Here is a 13389-nt window from a genome sequence, read left to right as displayed (position 1 = left end):
CCTTGGGTTGTTTATTGAATGTTCAAAATGGAGGCCTGAAACAATTTGACGGAGGATTCCCTCTGTCACTTAATGTGTAACAAGACTTAGTTTCTTTGTGCACGCATTGTTGATTTTAAAGTCACTTTTTAAGCATGCACCAGGTGCACTGTTTCGAGCTCCTATTGATCTTTTGTGCTATATGATTACAGAACTTCTTTTCTTTCGACAAAGAGATGCTTGCATGTGTTTGCTTTGTGTTTCTATATGTTTGTTAGTTCTCACAGGTTGCATAGATTTACCACCCCTGTTCAAATCTGTCCATTGTTTCATGTTCCAATAATCATTTATCAGCAGTCGCCTGGCTCCCCAGTAAGTTTATGTTGGGGGTCATCCTCTATGGTTTGAAGTGCAGTGAAGTGAACCTATTAATTACCAGAGTCTAGGCACTACTGGTGAATGTCCGAACCTGCCTTCTCGCATCAGTCGCATGAGAATGTGGCCTGTTTGTGGAAGCGAAGATCCCAAAAGTTGTATTTGAGCATGCTGAGCTACACCACAGATTCAGGACCTGTGGGGCACCACTTGGGGGTCAGGAACCTGCTGCAGCTGAGTCCACGAGCTAGCTGGGGAGCCTTTTATATCCCTGACACTCAATCAGGAAGCCAGCAGACTAGCCCTTTGAGTCCCTCTGGGGTCCTGGGTTCAAGATGAAGTTGCAGGTCTATTACGTCTTCCACAGGCAAGAGGGCAGTAGGCAGCAGGTCAGCACAGCATCGCAGCAGCGCAGCAGTTCCTTTAGATCAGCAGTCCAACAGGGTGGCAGTCCACGTAGCAGCATATCAGTCTATACCCTGGCAGAGTATCCAGAGATCCAGAAGTATACTGAAGAGTTGGTGTCAGAGGTCCAGTAGTTATACCGAATTGTGCCTTTGAAGTGGGGAAACAGCTCCACGAGGGATCCCTTGGAGGTTTCTCGCAATAAACGTATTCACTCAATGAGGACCTGTCTGGCTACAACTGCGAGTCTTGACCTGCTGGTAGATTTTGAGAAGAGCAACTAAGATAGAACATAAAGCTGTGGAAAGATAGCAAATCTTTGCTAGCGGTGAAGCAAAGTCAGTGGCTGAAACATTCTGTTTTTCCTTGCTTAGACCTTTTCTAGGCACTTTTAGTAGTGAAATGTAAACATTCCTTTTTATAGGTTTCCCTTACTCGAATTTTCATGTGTTTTTGCTCATCACATCCTTCCCTATTTTCCCAAATTATTTAATAAATGTTATTGTGCTTTGTTGACTTTAAAATAATTGGTGGTGCTTGAACACACATTTCTCTGGGGAAGTACCTGCTACTTGTGTCACACCTACCATGGATTGAGAAAAATATACCAGAGAACTGGTTTGAGCCCTAAACAAGTTGCATTTTTTAAGCGGCAAATAAACCCATCTTTTAAATGATTGACCGACAATAGCCCACTTTGAGAGAGAGAGAAAGAGAGGAACAGAGAAAGAGAGAGAGAGAGAGAGAGAGAGAAACAGAAGTGCTTGCAGAATTTGAAAAGCTAAGAATATAGAAGAGAATAGAGAGGAAGGGTCAAGTGGGGAAATATAGGTGGAAATATGGGTGGGAATTAAGAAGTTTGGAAGGCAGAATATAGCAAGTAACAGGGGGAAATTAAAAGATGACAGAGTGTAGATTTATAATAGGATATATCGGAAGACTATGGTAGAATTTGGCTAAAGTGAGAAGATCAGAGAATAAAGGAGGGAGAGTGAAAGGAACAGAAATGATGAGGTGAAAAAGAAAGACGTCAAGGAAGAGTTACCATTGAGGATGAAAACATCAGTAGATAATAAAACAATGGATGGGAATATGGAGAGACATGTGAGAGTTGGGAGAGGGAAAAGTAGAAGGCAAAGACAAGCAAATGAAAAGTAAAAGAGTTTTTAATAATTGTATGAAAGGCAAACTTATTACCTTTGAACATAACGTGTGTGCACGACAGAAGCCTTACTCGTGGCTTGCACACAACATGCATGTCATTTCTAAGGGGCGGTCTGCTTTTGGCTTGAATTGAAGAGCAACTGACAGAGCAGCCACCAGGTAAGGCATTTGTGTGGGGCTCCCTGCAGCCAGTGCTATGGCAGGTAGATGACTATTGAAATTAAGATATTGTAACACTATTTATACTTCAAGTTGCATGGGTAATATGTTGTGCACCTTATGTGTGTGAATGTTGGGTTCAGTGCCACTTCCATGGTTACGATCTATATATGTAGGTCAATGTTGTGATGGGTGGGTAATGTGACAATCAACCACCTCTGACATCTTATTTTAAATTGATAAAGCCCATCATGGAACAATTGTGGAGCCCTAAAATCATTGTTAAACTGGATTTTGCAGCTGCAATAGTGGGATGTCTGCAAAGTGTCTGAATTAAGTGCAAAATAGAGGCATTCATCTAATCCTAAATAGAGGGCAGTTTGGCACCCTTATCACAGTGTTTGAGAGATTACACAGGCTCCTGCTCGATAAGCACAGTACAGCGTTTTGTGTCTGGAATATTTGTTTGTTAAATGTAATCTCACAGCATATTTATAAAATAAAATCATTAGTTGCCATCCATCCTGCTGTCTGCGATCAAATAATCAGAGACAACTAATAGGTCATCAAGCTCAGCTTTGATTAACATGAGAACTCAAATCCGAGGGAAAGTAGTTGAGGCAGTAATTTTTTTTTCAAATCTTGTTTTAAAATGTCATGTCTATTTTTCTGCTGATTGGATTTTAGTGTCATCGTATCTAGTAAAATGTACCCTATTTTTCTAAATTGGTTTGGGAATTTTCTTGTGTCGCGTTTATACTTTATTACTGTTTGAGTGCTGCTTTTACATTAGTACTTGCCACATTGCCTCTAAGTTAAACCTGCCTGCTCTTGTGCCGAGGTACTAGAGGGCTAAGTATAGGTTTATTTTGTTACTTTTATGATTCACCTTGAGATGATTGAGGTTGTCATTTCAGGTGGGTTCTCACCTCCCCTCAACTAAAACCTAATTTCCTTTGTGAAGGTTTTGAAAACATCAGCCAATTCACTAACAAGTTGGTCATGCATATACATTGGCTGTGTTAGGCGTATGAGCGGCAGCAACGTGTGACAGCATGATGTATGCAATTGAAAATAATGACACTAAATTGTTCTGGTTGCTAGTGACTAAGAGCACCAGCATTTAATTTACTGAAAAACAACTGAATATATTTGTGCCACTGTATGCATGTGGAAAATGCAAATATATATATGAAGCTTCCAGAGTAAAGCATCAGTTTATATTTGTTTCTACAACCGGTGAATTAAAAAGACCACATACGTTCGAACATGCCAAATATTTTACTCATCTAGTGCCCACGCAGGTTGATGTCAATTTATTGAAAGCTAAGCTAAATTGATAGCAGTGATTACCTCCCCCTTTTTTCAGGTACATTTGCATACCTATGTAATACTGATACACTTGCTGGGCTAACCACAGGTCGCAATATTTAAGAAGGGAAACCCCTCTGTTAGGAAATGAGTTCTGACCTGCTTAATGCCCTGGAATTTTTTTATTTTGACTTCAGCTATGATTGACTCTTACTAGAATCACACTGACTTTAGGCTTGTCCTAAAATGGATCTCAGTGATAACTATCTGTGCCAGCCTTTTTGAGTAAGCACGGGATTGAAACGTGTCACCGATTACAAGCAAATATGGGGGATATTCTCAAGAACGTGTGATAATTATTGCAAAATAAGCTTAACACAGCTCTTCACATCGCAGTCTATCACAGGAAAACAACGATGTGTTAACGTTGCATTCTCAACACAGCGGTACCATGCGATAGTCTCACAATAACGCATCAAATGTCTGTGACGGCGATAAAAAAGAAAACCCCAACGCGAAAAAAGTTGCGATGAGCCCAACCGCTATAAAAAAATCTGCGATAATCTTCCCCAGTCCTGCAATTCACACACGGAAAAATCACCATAAAAGAAGAAAAAAAACATACAAACAAAAGCCAAACAATGGAGGTGGCCGGAGCAAGTACAGAGGACAACCAGAACCCCACAAGACCCCCAGAGGACCAGCCTGGGACCTCAGGATTAGGGATGGGCAAGGACAAGAAGAGTAGGAAGAAGCGGTTGAGTCCGCAGGAAAACAGGATCCTGGTAACGGAGGTGGTAGAACACCATCAACTACTGTTTGTCACCTCCACTGTGTCATTGGCAACAAAAAATGGAATATGTTAGTCCATCATGGATAAGGTGAATGCAGTCGGAGTGCTGAAGAGGAAAATGGAAGATGTCAAGTGGCGCTGGAATGATGTGAAGCGCAAAACCAAGCAGAAATTTGCCAGCAAAGAGAAGGCAGTAATGCAGACTGGAGGTGGAAGCCCAGAGCCACAGGAGGACCTTGACAAGATGGAGGAAACGGTGTCCACAGTAATCAGTGGGGAGACGGTGGCAGAAGTTGGGGGACCGGACACACTCAACATGACCGGATACAACAGCACCAGGGTGAGTAACGACCAGGGACTTGGGGGACGGGGAGAGATGGGCACAATGGCACACATGCACAATTAAGTAGAGCACATCTGCGGACAAACCATGCCCCAGACCCCCAACTCCAACCAAGAGACCAATGTACCCAAGTATGCAAAATCTCAGCACTCAATAAGCACAGAAGTCAAAGGCACACCGCATGAAAGGGAGAAAGGGCAGCAAAAACAGAGCTTTAGGGGCGACACCCCCAAAATTCTGCACACACACATAACAGGCAGAGCAAATCAACATTGACAACAATGTTGTACAAACTACAACATGTCCAAAACAGAACAGAGTACACAACTGGTGCCAGGGAGAGGTGTGGCGCCGCGGCCAGGGCGACTGACGCTGGAATCTGGGGACCACGGTTCGATCTCCCGCTCCGGCGGCAGGTTAGCCCAGCACCATGTGACTCTGGGCAATAGCTCGCTTAATCTTCCCGACGGCCCCCAGCGCCTAGAGACCCTTACGGGTGATTGTGCGCTTTACAAATGTGGACTTTACTTGTGTGTAGAAACTGGCCAATCACATTTGGCATTGCAAGGAAATGTGAGATGATGATGTACAAGTACAAACACACATCCATGATGGTGTCGAAATGTCCTCTGTCCCGCTTCAAATAGGCAGCTCCTCCCAAACAGTCACAATGTACACTGTCATGCAGTCTGAATGCAAATATGTACAATGCGTCAACATACATGTGAACACAATGTTAAACTGCATCTCCCCTTCATATTGCAGAGGGAAATCCAATGCCTCCTGCAGAGCGGGCTGAACGTCTCTTCTCTGATGATGAAGAGGACCACCACACATTCGACCCCGATGCCCTCCAACAGCTTGTGGACAGCCTCGGCATCCCACCTCCAGGAGCAGGGCAGCCTAGTTGCTACGAGGAGACCCTATCCCTTGCACAGACCACACAGCAGGCAGAAGGCAGCACCCACCACCACGGCTGTCTCCCAGGACCCCCACGAAGATCACATGGCCTTCCAATGCCGTGTGTTGGGTTGCCAGGAGCAGCTGGCTGAACAGGTGCAGGTGGGGTTCAACCGCATGGCAGCCAAACTAGATGCCATACGCGGGTGTCTATGCCCTAAAGAACATTCTTATGGCATTGCTGCCCCAAGGTCTGGCATAATGAATGCTGCTGGTACCACTACATCCACATCCCCGCCACCTAAAGTGTCAGTGCCTTACAGTTGCGGCAGACATTTCACCTCTGGCTCCTGAGGTATCACTGCCACGCAGTGTTGGAGACAGAACACCACCGCCCACACGAGAGGCACATGAAATAGCAGAGGACGAAAATGCTGATGAATCTGCCTTACTGGTAAGAAGAAAACTGTAGCATTCATCTCCGCCATATGGACGGTTCCGCTTAGTTCTGCCCTCTGCATCATCACCTTCCACTGTCTCTAGATACACTCTGCCACACTCACCTTTGACCTCAACATGGACTGCCATATTCTGTTTGGTCACCAATGACACAGCATTCAGAGTGCAGACTGTGCTCTTCCCCTTCCATTGAACTTGTCATTCCCTGAAGGACTCTGGCTGGCCCTCCACAGACCACAATGTAAAGTGGGGTTTGCATGGCCCTGTACTACTCCAGCCACAACACTCCGCTGAATGTGCATTAAACATTCCAATTCACACAGATGTGTGATGTCTATGATCTTTCAAGTGTGGAAGTATGAATGAATGTAGGGTCGGTGATTCCCCCTTACGTCCATGTTGCTCATGTTGTGGGACTTGGGTCACAGGGTGACACATTGCAGATTTTGGTCTGGGTGGCGCCGGCACTAAAACAGGGCATTATTTACTGCCTTGTCCAGCCTAGAATGGAACCACAATCAGAGCCCCGGGTCATTCTTCACACCCTTACGCTGGACTGGTATACGCCAGGCCAGCCCACGCCACTTATGCTTACAGGGGGACGACAATGCTACATGTACCAGGTCTTCCTTGTAGTTATCTGCTGCTCACAGGTCTAGTTGTCAGCATGCCACAGCCACTCCCTCACAGCTGGTTTACACCAATACCACACCCATCCAGCACACGCATCACAGGATATGTGACGCTGCCAATAAAAAGGGCCGGTAACACGTGCTCTACGCCATTTCCACTCTCTATCTGGGTGTATCCATGTGGTTATTATTTATGCATGAGGACCTATGGCCCTGCAACATCACATTGCCCAGTGCCGGAGGTGAGATGATGGCATCCGCACCACGAGACTCAATCATAGAGGGACTATGACTTGCATTGCACAGACTTGGTGGCACCGGATACACTGCGGCAGGCCCAGGCACACCGCCACGGGACGGTGATTTTTGGTGCACTGAGGTAGGGGCACCATAAGTGCTGAGCGGGTTTGGAGCCTGCGATGATGCCCCGGACAGGAAAGGATTTCACATATACGGCACCCTGCATACAGGGGTACCTTGAGCCTACCTTAGGGGTGGATAATAGGTAAGAAAGGGAAAGGGCAGGGCCTGGCAAGTGGGTGCACTTGCCAGGTCAACATGGCAGTGCCAGACTGCACACAGGCTCTGCAATGGCAGGCCTGTGTTACATTTACAGGCTGGTTATGTGGGTGGCACAGTAAGTGCTGCAGCCCACTAGTGCATTTGATTTACAGGCCCTGGGAATACACAGTGCACTTTACTAGGGACTGACTAGTAAATTAAATCAGCCAATCATGGAAACATAATTTGTGAGGAGGGACTCACCGGTGTATCCCCCTAGGCAGAGGCTCCCCGTGGTCGGCATGGTAATCGCAGGACTTATGACGGCCATGGAACTCCCGATTCAGAAGAAACCCATCGATGCCGTTTTTCCGTCTCTCTACAGAGAGCAGTCAGCAAGAACCTGGAAGTTGACAGGCATGACACAGGAAGTGATCAGGCGAGACCAATGAAAGGAGAGGACCGCGAGGAAGAAGGCGTTCACTCGTGTGGAGCTGGAACTGGAGAGATGATGTCGGAAGGAGAGGCGGAAGAGAAGGAACCCTGCAGAGAGGCCAGCGTGAAGGAACCCAGGAGAGGAGACGCCGCGGACGAGGAACCGGACGAGCCTTGGAGCGAGGAGTGGTGGAGTCCTCCGGAGGATGCCGAAGAGCGTTGCGGCAGGGCCGGTGAGTGAGGGCGTCCCGCGGGAATTGGAGGGTGAAATATGGGAGGCTGGTAGGGAACAGAGGGGTGCGGGAGGGGTGAGAGTGAGTGCAAAGTGCTGGTTGGGTATTGTACAGCCCTGGGTGGGGTATTTACCAGGCAGTCTACCCTTCAACCCGTGACCCAGGCAGCCTAAGCTTCACCCGTGACCCGCAGTACAACTCTTACCCAGATACCACATAAAGAATTTGTACTTTATTTGGGGTGCTAATAGAGATAGAGCCTTTGCTTCAACCCCGGTTATAGTCTTTTGTTTCCCCTCACTCAGTCCTTTCCCTAGGCAAAGAAATCTTTCTTTCATGACCCACCTACTGTAAGAAGCTTTATTTTATTTCAATTTCTGGAACACTTCAAGGTGTGATGACGGGATCACCCTTTAGATACTCCGGAAACTTGCGTTCTGGCAGCTCCTTCTTTTTCCTCTTTTATGAGCCTCCGGGGAAACCCCTTGGACTCCGAAGACGAGGAGCTGGAAAGATCGCCCTCAACACCACCATTAAAAGAGGAAGAGCAACCTGAAGAATACTATTGTGACTCACGAATATTTGTTTCTCCTGAAATTAAACCTCCTGAAAATAAACCTCAACCTGTTCGCAAATACATACAGCCTCCTCGCTTCTATATCAAACCTGCGCTCCCACACCAATCTATACCAACAATTTACAAAGGGAGCACTTGCACTTTGGCTAATACAATGACATTTTTTGTATTCTCTTGTAGGATGTTGTCAACATTAACAGAAGAGGATAAGAACCTTGGACCTCCTCCTATATTGGAAAACTGTCATGCCGGAGATGATCCCTTCCTTGAAAGGGGTTTTGGATTTGGAATTTGACATTTCTAATGTTTTTCTTGTTGACGTTTTTTGATGGTTAACTTTTAAAACAATATGGATGAAAAGTTTAAAAAAGAAGGGAGAGTTCACCCTGTTTCGGGTCTTTTATTAGGTTGGAATGTTAGGAAGAACGCAAACTCTGAGAAGCTCGAGCTCACTTCTTCTCATACCTCTAAACTGAAAAGAAAATCTACCTTGACCAGCTCTTTTTGTGGAAATGCACCTAGGATATATATAACTCACTCCTCTGAGATCTCCGAGGAAACCCCTCATTCTCCGGCTTCAAAAGGGACCTGAAACTCCTTCTCCTCAACAAGTTCTTTAACACACACGATATGTGGACTGTGTTCCAAAATCTCACTCTCCCTAAAACCAGACCCTGCATGACAGTCGGCTGTCTGATTGCTGCTCCAATTGTCCTCATACTGTAACCTCCCTAATTGCCGAAAGATTCTCTATGTCTCTATTTAGGCTCATACCTAACCTATATGTCTTTTATTTTATGTAAACCTATTTTTCCTATTTTTTATGCTCATTTTAATGTAAATCGCTCTGATACCTTCGGGTTTAGCTAGTACTTTATAAAATCTATGAATAAATAAAATGCCCATTAACATGTAAACCGCGCCTTGTTCGATATCATGCATGCGATGGAAACCCACATAGGCTCAAAGTGAAGAGAGGAAACTCTTTCGGCTACACTCCCCACGTAGTGCTGTATGGTTAAGCCTCTCAGTGCTCCACAGAGTGGTAGTACCCACTATATAAATGTTACAATAAAATACAACAGTGCAAGCAGCATCAGTTAGACATGACTGAAAAGGTGAAAAGATCGAAAAAACAATAAACCGAAGTACTTGGCGGGTGGGGGAGTTGGAGAATTTCCACAGACGACAAGGGAAAGTTACATTCACTATGGGGGAGATTTACAATAACTGGTGCATCCCTGCATATCAGCAGGGATGCACCAGTTATTGTGCGCCTAGGCTCCGCCACCCATGATGCGACGCATCTACAATGCGGCGCACCATGGGTCAAACGGCTCGGATGCGTGACGCATCTGTGCCGTAAAAGCGGCGCATTGCTGGAGTTGCATCGCAAGCGCGACGCAACTTCAGCAATGCTCTGGGGGACCCTATGTTGTTAATGCTGCGGCAAGCCTTACGCCTGATTCAAGCAGGCGCAGGGTTTTGACGCAGCATTCCCCTAAAAATGGCTGAGTGAAATCTTGTAGATTTCACTCAGCCACTCTTATAGATTTCACTCAGCCACTCTTAGGAGGCGTTCGTGCGCCGGAACGACCCCCGCGCAGGAACGCCTCCTTCTGGCACAGGGCTTTACAACGTGACGCATCTCCCAGATGCGTCACGTTGTTAATACCCCGCACCATGGCGCATCTTTTGCTCCACCGCTGAGTCACAAAAGTGACGCAACGGCGGCGCAAAAGAGGCGCAAGGGGCTTGTAAATCTGCCACCAAGTATTTAATTTCCCCTCGTCCGCTGCACGGACCGCAGCTTCAACCAAGGAGTCTCTAGCGTGAAGACACTGAGGTGGTGTAGGCAAATTCCAGAACTCTAGAAAACTAGCCAGCCAAACATTAAATGCATACATTAATAACTAAACAAATCGATCCCGAAGTAATCATGAGATCGTCCATTCACGAGACATCATGAAAAGTAAACCCAACGATTGTGTGTGAACTACACTCTTTGCTATTAATAAGAACCCAAAAAATAAAATATCATGAAATATAAAAATATTTTAAATTACATATGCGACTTTTCGGCATGTGTGTAATAGAAAACTTGTTGAAGTCAAAGACTAATTTGAATAATTTCTTTAAAAAGCTTTTTTTTTAATTATGCAAGCGAACGTTCTCTGACTTATCCCAGCTAATGTAATATTCCATCACCCACATCTTGTTCATTGCTTTATTATTTACCCTGCCCGTAGCTCTGTTGTAATTTCGTCTTGGCCTCTGTAATTAACTTCCTGCAACGAAATACTGGGTTTTCCTTCAAGCTTTGCATTGCGGGAGCTGGGGTCATCTCATCTCTCCTTCCCAGGTGCAGTCCTGCACCCGTATCCCATTGCAAGCGTAAAGTTTCACTGTCATGCAAAGATTTGTTCTCTGTGAACACAATGTTCTTACGTGAAAAAACCTTTATTCTTTTACAATGTTCCTACGCGAAAACCTTTATTCTTTTATTCTTTTTGTATTTGACAATACCTCCGTATGGTGTTTCATTATTAGTGGGCCCATCAACTGGAAAATGGTGCCTTTTATTCTGATTCATTGCTGCATTACAGTCACAAACACGTCTTGATGGGGACCGTAGTCGCCTGCTGTGTTTCATCATGTGCTGCGAAAGAAAGTAATAGCAGCCAAATATAAGCCCGATGGCTTCCATGCTCCTAACCTGCTGGCATCCAGAGCTGGAGGAGAATTCGAAGCACCTTTTGACACCTTATTGATTGTTCCTGGGTTTTATATGCTGGGTTAGTCACACTTCGGTATTTCAGTGTGTTCCATTTGAAGCACGGCGCCTTATTTTCACGTGTCATTTGTGTTCTTGTCAACAATGCCCCATGCATACTGGTCATTCATATGTATTTGACTAGCACAAAGGGGCTTATTTACAAGCCCCCTGCGCCGCGGGGACGTAGCTTTTTCCCATGTTAAATGTGAAGCACCGGCGGGGCGGTGCAAGGAGCTTATACACAACAAGCCCCTAAGTTTAGTAACCGGGCGAATGCTGATATAGAAACATGCCTCTATCTCCATAGCATACACGACACCGTTCTCTTTGTTTAGCATAAATCTGGTAATTCTATTACTGCTTTTTGCAAGAAAAGTATTTATAGGCAGCTAGATATTCACACAGCAACTTGGGCAAACGTGTTAGTGTGTTACTAAGGTAGTCCCCAGGGCTTTAAGTGGGATAAAAAACTGGGGGGACTATCAAAGGGGCGTGGTCAATGTTATTGAGGGGGTGGTTTAAAAACACGTAAGCTAAAAGTCTGTGTTTAGTACAGTGTGCCGCCCTACTTGTATTTTGCTGTTCCTGTCGTTGCGCTTAGCTATATGATACAAGTCACGTCATATCTACAAGGCACGACTATTGGCTTTGTCAATGATTGATAGTTGCATAAGATAAACAAGCAGCAACTATGTGGCTTGTATATATTATTGAAAACACTTCCACTTGAAGCCATGGTGTCACCACGACAATGTTGCTGCTCCTGAGTTTCAAAAAGAGAAGGGAAATCCAGAGAGAATTGTCTCTTTAACCCCTCCCATGCTGGTGACGGAACCGCTCCGTCACCAGCCTTGGTCGTGCTGTGCTGGTGACGGAGCGGTTCCGTCACGGCCCGGCCGCCGCGCCTGCGCAGCGCGGCTTTCGCGCCTGCGTGGCGCATTCTATTAAGCGGGCAGGGCCGTGACGGAACCGCTCCGTCACAAGCACAGCGTGCCCGAGGCTCGTGATGGAGCAGTTCCGTCACGAGCATGGGAGCGCCGCGTGGCCCCCCTCCCCCCTAGCGCTGCGGCGGAATTGCCGCCGCAGCGAAAGGGTTAAAGGATTTGCCTTCCTCTACAACGTTCACCACGCACACATGGATGTCACTGCTGTCACTGCAGTCCTGAAAAAAAAATGGACCGCCTGTGCTAGGGCACAAAACAGAGCCCGATAGAGACCCGTTTCGAGGCCCCCTGAAAAAAACTGCCAGTGCTCAGACCCGGTCAGACCCAGCCCACTTAAAGCCCTGTTAGCCCCTGATAAAGTGGTTCAGGGGTTGCAAACTCCACTCTACAGTGGTCTGACATTGCTAAATCACTTCTGCTCCTTCCCTGAAAGTTTGGGGGGATTCGTCAAGCGGGGGCCGAGATATTTGGGGGGTCCCAAAACGTGTTTTCCCCATGTTAATTTCCATAGGGCGGTTGGACTCACTTTTAGCCCGAACGGCTGAATGGATTTCCACCAAACTTGCCAAAATTGTAGGGAATGGTAGCCCGATGTGCCTTTGCTATGTCTGAAGATATGTGCTCCAGTGGATTTTGGGTAATTTAGGTTAAAAAAAATATATATATCTATAAGCGCGCCCCGGTACGCGCACCGGGCGCGTACCAGCGCGCTACGCGAGTTCACGAGCGGAAAGCTGATTGGCTCTCAGGTGTCTGTCAACATTCCAAACAGTCCGGAGCGGCCGCCATCTTGTGTCTCGGTAGGATCGAGACACAAGAGGTGGCAAAAACAAAGGGGGAAATGACTAAAAGGGGGCAGGGTAGAACCCCCCTGACCCCCTAGGTTTGATGTGGGGGCCATAAAAGGGCTTCGCGGGGCAAAAAGAAAAAAACATTTTTTTTTCCATTTTCGTGGGGGGAGCACCCGGTACGCGCACCGGGGAGCGTACCAGGGAGCATACCATTGGGAAAGCCAGTGAAACAGTAAAATAATCATTTAAAGTCCTTAGAGGTAGGGTAGCTCAGAATAGAGTTCTTGTGTTGTGTGGGTGATGTAAGTACCAACATGTAGTTACCAATGCAGAGTCTTAAATTCAATGTACACCGTCTCCTCTGTAGATATCTTGCATGCTGTTACAGAAGTTATTGTGGTATATGGAATCCATACCATAGTCTGTCAGGAAAGCAGAAACAGATCCTTTAAGTTTACTCCACTTCTTTCACAACCCCTCATTTCCATTTCAACTATCTGCATCCCCTCTCTCCCTTGCACCACTTTTCAGTTTTCAGTCTCTCTGTTTTACTTCCCTTTTCCGTCTTTTCTCTTTTAGTAATTCCTCTTTACTCACTCACCAGTATTGTTG

Source organism: Lissotriton helveticus, chromosome 2_2, assembly GCF_964261635.1.
Source record: "Lissotriton helveticus chromosome 2_2, aLisHel1.1, whole genome shotgun sequence".
In the NCBI taxonomy this organism is placed as follows: domain Eukaryota; kingdom Metazoa; phylum Chordata; class Amphibia; order Caudata; family Salamandridae; genus Lissotriton; species Lissotriton helveticus.
Note: the sequence above shows the minus strand (reverse complement) of the source record.